Consider the following 6,841-nt stretch of genomic DNA (forward strand, 5'->3'; position numbering starts at 1 on the left):
AATTTTGTTTGTCAAAATAAATGAGATTAGTTGGTGTCCACTTAAAAAGGGATTAAAGTTAAAGAAAAAGTAAAAGAAATAAAATAAATTGTATTCTTTTTCTTTTCAACTACTGTTATCAATTTATCTATGATGTATGTTTTTTTTAATGACCACTTACAAGACAAAAGGAAAAGTAAAGCAAAAATAATTAATTTCATATTTTTGTGGATTAGTTGAGATGATGATCAATTGATTAATGTTTAAAAAAGTATTACGGAGTAGTACCAAAGAAAATAGCCAAAAGAATTGTGGGGTCTAATTCCCATTACTAGGGTGTCATAAATAAGACATGATAAGTATTTGAGATTTATCGGATCTATTCGATGCTCTTCTGGTTCAACGAAAACAACAACATTAATATCACTTCAAGTTTCTTTTGATTCATTTTGAGAAGTCTTAATATATATATACGGAGTATCATTTTATTAATTGTTTCACACAATTAATCAAGGGTTGATTAATTTGTTACTTGAGTTTGGACTATCATCCATTAGCGTCGTTTGAAGTGTAGTGTGGACTATCCAAAGAGACGGTCATACTTTTGGACTATCTCCATCAATTTATTTTTTCAAGAAAGGTATATCGTTTACTCACTTTGTGAATTTATATATTTTGACAATTATTAGTGGTGTAATTGGATCTTGTTGGAACCGTCAATCGTGTGCATGTTTTGTAATGTAAAATATGTTTATTTTGACTATCCGTTGCGTTAATCTGAATGAAAAGTATACACGGTTTTCCATCAGTGGTATCAGAGCCGCTTTTACACCATTTTAATTGTCACGTGATTTTCTCAGATCTAGTTTTGTGGTGAATTGGTAAAAAGTAAAAACTTTTTTTTATATAATTTCAACATGTTTGTTTTTTAAATTAAACCTCATGAGGCACAAAAAAGATCTGAAAAAAAATATCACTGTTATAAATTTTGAATTTATTATGGCTTGAATAATTGTTGTTTATTTTATTCCATGGTTGTACACATGCATTGTAACCATGGACAAGCCATATGTAGTTTTTTAATAATGTAGTTATTAGAATTGTGATTGCACACATAGCCCATAATGCCCCGACCTATGTATGATTATTGTGATTGTTGATTACGGCAATATTATGTCATGTTGATTATTTGTATTATTAATAAGGCCATTTTTGAAGCCAAAGTTGTATTATATTTATTTTTCATTTTCATAGTATTGTATTTATGTTTATTCTAAATTGTAAAAGTATTAGATTAGTTGTATTTTTCAATTTTAAATAAATGTAATAAGATGAAGATTAAAGATAAAGATGCAACGTGGAGTTTGACTTAGAAGATGGCGAACAGGTCAAGTTGACAACGATGGCGTTTGTCAAGTTTTCACTTGATTCTTGAATCAAGTGGGAGCTACGATATTACCCTTAGTTTGACCTCTTGATCCCATGTCGGCTCATGGGATCGAGAATAGGATTTTCGGGCTAGGCTATGTGTGTGTGTGTGATGCATGATATGGTTGTGTTTTATTTTTGCATTATACATAATTGTTGATTAGAACATATGCTAAATGTTTTTGATGAAAACATCAAATAAAACCGGAAAAAGTTTCAAAGATTAAAATTGATGATTTTAAAAGTTAAACTCTAACGAGTTTAAAGTTAAATGATTTTTGAAAAACAAATTATGTATGACCGAAATCTTTTAAAATAGTTTTAAAATGATACACGTTTGTGAATTTGTTATTTTTATATATAAAATAAAATAACAAACTAGATGCATAAACACGATCGAAATATATACAATTGGTTAAAATGATTTTTAACAAATAGTGTAGCGAATCTTGTGTGCATGCATTATTCGTTAACACAAACATTTTTAAAATATCCGTCAAATTTAAGTCATGCCATCCAATGAGCTTGCAAACACTCCTCGTTATTTTTTGGTTACGGTGAGACCTAATTGAATTATAGCCACGAGGTGGATTTTCAGTTACGAGTGAGACTAGGCTGAATTTCCACTATTTTCAAATTGGACGACTTAATCGTATTCACGGTGAGACCTGAGTTAGAGGCAAGGATGGGACAAATATGCTACGTAGTAATAGATAATAGTGGTTTGTTGAACTACATATATTTCTAAGTCCCATAAAGATCTAAGAGTTGCACTTGTGATGCAATTGGTAACCGCTACCTACCAATAGACTCTATAACTGCTAGCTGATCAACAGATGTAGTTATGGAACCTCTATGTGGATCTTAGGCTTTCGTAAATTAATTGTTTTTAAATATATTAAAACCTGGGTAGTTAATTTATTAAAGACAATATCGAAAATACTAAAATTGAATCTTGTTCTTTTGTAGATGTTAAACAATCAAAACGTAAACCAAACCAACCTCCGTTCTTTGTTGGAGAAGGAGAAACTCAATGGTTCAAACTTCCTCGATTGGTACCGCAACCTGAGAATTGTTCTCAAATTTGAAGGAAAGTTGAACAAAATTGAAGAACCCTTACCCGAAGCTCCTCCTGAGACAACTACTGCTGCTCAAAAGAATGTTTATCAGAAGTTATTTGATGAGCAAGAGAAGATAGCTTTAATCATGCTTGCTAGTATGACTTATGACCTCCAAAAGGAAATGGAAGATCGTACAGCATATGATATGATGACCGAGCTGAAAAATATGTTTCAGAAACAGGCTAGTCAAGAGTTATATGAAACTTATAAGCTTCTTCAAACATGCAAAATGGAGGAGGGTCAATCAGTGAGCTCTCATGTCTTGAAAATGAAAAACTACATTGACCGATTGGAAAAACTTAGAACTACCTTGCCGCCTAACTTGGCTGTGAACACGGTTTTGGCTTCACTACCAAAATCGTATCACCAATTTGTGAATTACAATATGCAAGGTTGGGAGAAATCTCTGGCAGAGGTGCACTCGATGCTCAAAACTGCTGAACAGAATATTCCATCCAAGGTTTCCAATCCAGGTGTCCTTATGATTAGGGAAGGTAGGGTGAAAAAGAATAAGCCGAAAACTTGAGGAAAGGAAAAAGGCAAGTCAATTGCTAAGAAAAAGATTCCACCACCTCCCAAGAAAGAAAACCCAGCGAAAGACGCTGAATGTTTTCACTGTGGAAAAGTTGGCCACTGGAGGAGGAACTATCCTTCCTACCTATCTGAGTTGAGAAAAGGCAAAGCAGTCCAGACCAGCAAATCAGGTATATTTCATATACAGTTATATACTTTTTCTAGTGATTCCTGGATTTTTGATACTGGTTGTGGTACTCACATCTGTAATAATATGTAGGGAATGAGAAGAAGTAAGAGACTGAAGAACAACACACTAGACTTAAGAGTGGGCAATGGGGCTCGAGCTGCAGTCGAAGCTATTGGCACCTATGAGCTTACTCTACCTAGTGGTCTTATTGTTTTGTTGGAACAATGTCATTATGCTCCTAGTATTACGAGCAATGTAATTTCAGTTTCTCTTTTGAAAGATGTTGGTTTTGAACTTACATTTATGCTGAAATGTCCCGTTCTTATTGATTAAAAACGTTCCATATTAATTGATTTCGTTGCGAGGTTTTGACCTCTATATGAGACGTTTTTCAAAGACTGCATTCATTTTAAAACAAACCATAACCTTTATTTCATTAATAAAGGTTTAAAAAGCTTTACGTAGATTATCAAATAATGATAATCTAAAATATCCTGTTTACACACAACCATTACATAATGGTTTACAATACAAATATGTTACAACAAAATAAGTTTCTTGAATGCAGTTTTTACACAATATCATACAAGCATGGACTCCAAATCTCGTCCTTATTTAAGTATGCGACAGCGGAAGCTCTTAGTATTCACCTGAGAATAAACATGCTTTAAACGTCAACAAAAATGTTGGTGAGTTATAGGTTTAACCTATATATATATCAAATCATAACAATAGACCACAAGATTTCATATTTCAATACACATCCCATACATAGAGATAAAAATCATTCATATAGTGAACACCTGGTAACCGACATTAACAAGATGCATATATAAGAATATCCCCATCATTCCGGGACACCCTTCGGATATGATATAAATTTCGAAGCACTAAAGCATCCGGTACTTTGGATGGGGTTTGTTAGGCCCAATAGATCTATCTTTAGGATTCGCGTCAATTAGGGTGTCTGTTCCCTAATTCTTAGATTACCAGACTTAATAAAAAGGGGCATATTCGATTTCGATAATTCAACCATAGAATGTAGTTTCACGTACTTGTGTCTATTTTGTAAATCATTTATAAAACCTGTATGTATTCTCATCCCAAAAATATTAGATTTTAAAAGTGGGACTATAACTCACTTTCACAGATTTTTACTTCATCGGGAAGTAAGACTTGGCCACTGGTTGATTCACGAACCTATAACAATATATACATATATATCAAAGTATGTTCAAAATATATTTACAAAACTTTTAATATATTTTGATGTTTTAAGTTTATTAAGTCAGCTGTCCTCGTTAGTAACCTACAACTAGTTGTCCACAGTTAGATGTACAGAAATAAATCGATAAATATTATCTTGAATCAATCCACGACCCAGTGTATACGTATCTCAGTATTGATCACAACTCAAACTATATATATTTTGGAATCAACCTCAACCCTGTATAGCTAACTCCAACATTCACATATAGAGTGTCTATGGTTGTTCCGAAATATATATAGATGTGTCGACATGATAGGTCGAAACATTGTATACGTGTCTATGGTATCTCAAGATTACATAATATACAATACAAGTTGATTAAGTTATGGTTGGAATAGATTTGTTACCAATTTTCACGTAGCTAAAATGAGAAAAATTATCCAATCTTGTTTTACCCATAACTTCTTCATTTTAAATCCGTTTTGAGTGAATCAAATTGCTATGGTTTCATATTGAACTCTATTTTATAGAATCTAAACAGAAAAAGTATAGGTTTATAGTCGAAAAAATAAGTTACAAGTCATTTTTGTAAAGGTAGTCATTTCAGTCGAAAGAACGACGTCTAGATGACCATTTTAGAAAACATACTTCCACTTTGAGTTTAACCATAATTTTTGGATATAGTTTCATGTTCATAATAAAAATCATTTTCTCAGAATAACATCTTTTAAATCAAAGTTTATCATAGTTTTTAATTAACTAACCCAAAACAGCCCGCGGTGTTACTACGACGGCGTAAATTCGGTTTTACAGTGTTTTTCGTGTTTCCAGGTTTTAAATCATTAAGTTAGCATATAATATAGATATAGAACATGTGTTTAGTTGATTTTAAAAGTCAAGTTAGAAGGATTAACTTTTGTTTGCGAACAAGTTTAGAATTAACTAAACTATGTTCTAGTGATTACAAGTTTAAACCTTCGAATAAGATAGCTTTATATGTATGAATTGAATGATGTTATGAACATCATTACTACCTTAAGTTCCTTGGATAAACCTACTGGAAAAGATAAAAATGGATCTAGCTTCAACGGATCCTTGGATGGCTCGAAGTTCTTGAAGCAGAATCATGACACGAAAACAAGTTCAAGTAAGATCATCACTTGAAATAAGATTGTTATAGTTATAGAAATTGAACCAAAGTTTGAATATGATTATTACCTTGTATTAGAATGATAACCTACTGTAAGAAACAAAGATTTCTTGAGGTTGGATGATCACCTTACAAGATTGGAAGTGAGCTAGCAAACTTGAAAGTATTCTTGATTTTATGTAACTAGAACTTGTAGAATTTATGAAGAACACTTAGAACTTGAAGATAGAACTTGAGAGAGATCAATTAGATGAAGAAAATTAAAGAATGAAAGTGTTTGTAGGTGTTTTTGGTCGTTGGTGTATGGATTAGATATAAAGGATATGTAATTTTGTTTTCATGTAAATAAGTCATGAATGATTACTCATATTTTTGTAATTTTATGAGATATTTCATGCTAGTTGCCAAATGATGGTTCCCAAATGTGTTAGGTGACTCACATGGGCTGCTAAGAGCTGATCATTGGAGTGTATATACCAATAGTATATACATCTAAAAGCTGTGTATTATACGAGTACGAATACGGGTGCATACGAGTAGAATTGTTGATGAAACTGAACGAGGATGTAATTGTAAGCATTTTTGTTAAGTAGAAGTATTTTGATAAGTGTATTGAAGTCTTTCAAAAGTGTATAAATACATATTAAAACACTACATGTATATACATTTTAAATGAGTCGTTAAGTCATCGTTAGTCGTTACATGTAAGTGTTGTTTTGAAACCTTTAGGTTAACGATCTTGTTAAATGTTGTTAACCCAATGTTTATAATATCAAATGAGATTTTAAATTATTATATTATCATGATATTATCATGTATGAATATCTCCTAATATGATATATATACATTAAATGTCTTTACAACGATAATCGTTACATATATGTCTCGTTTAAAAATCATTAAGTTAGTAGTCTTGTTTTTACATATGTAGTTCATTGTTAATATACTTAATGATATGTTTACTTATTATAATATCATGTTAACTATATATATATATCCATATATATGTCATCATATAGTTTTTACAAGTTTTAACGTTCGTGAATCACCGGTCAACTTGGGTGGTCAATTGTCTATATGAAACATATTTCAATTAATCAAGTCTTAACAACTTTGATTGCTTAACATGTTGAAAAATTTAATCATGTAAATATCAATCTCAATTAATATATATATAAACATGGAAAAGTTCGGGTCACTACATATGCACCTTGGTATTTCAGTTTCTAAGAATAATGTATTTTATTTTA

The sequence above is a fragment of the Rutidosis leptorrhynchoides genome, chromosome 10, assembly GCF_046630445.1.
Source record: "Rutidosis leptorrhynchoides isolate AG116_Rl617_1_P2 chromosome 10, CSIRO_AGI_Rlap_v1, whole genome shotgun sequence".
NCBI classification, from domain to species: Eukaryota; Viridiplantae; Streptophyta; class Magnoliopsida; order Asterales; family Asteraceae; genus Rutidosis; species Rutidosis leptorrhynchoides.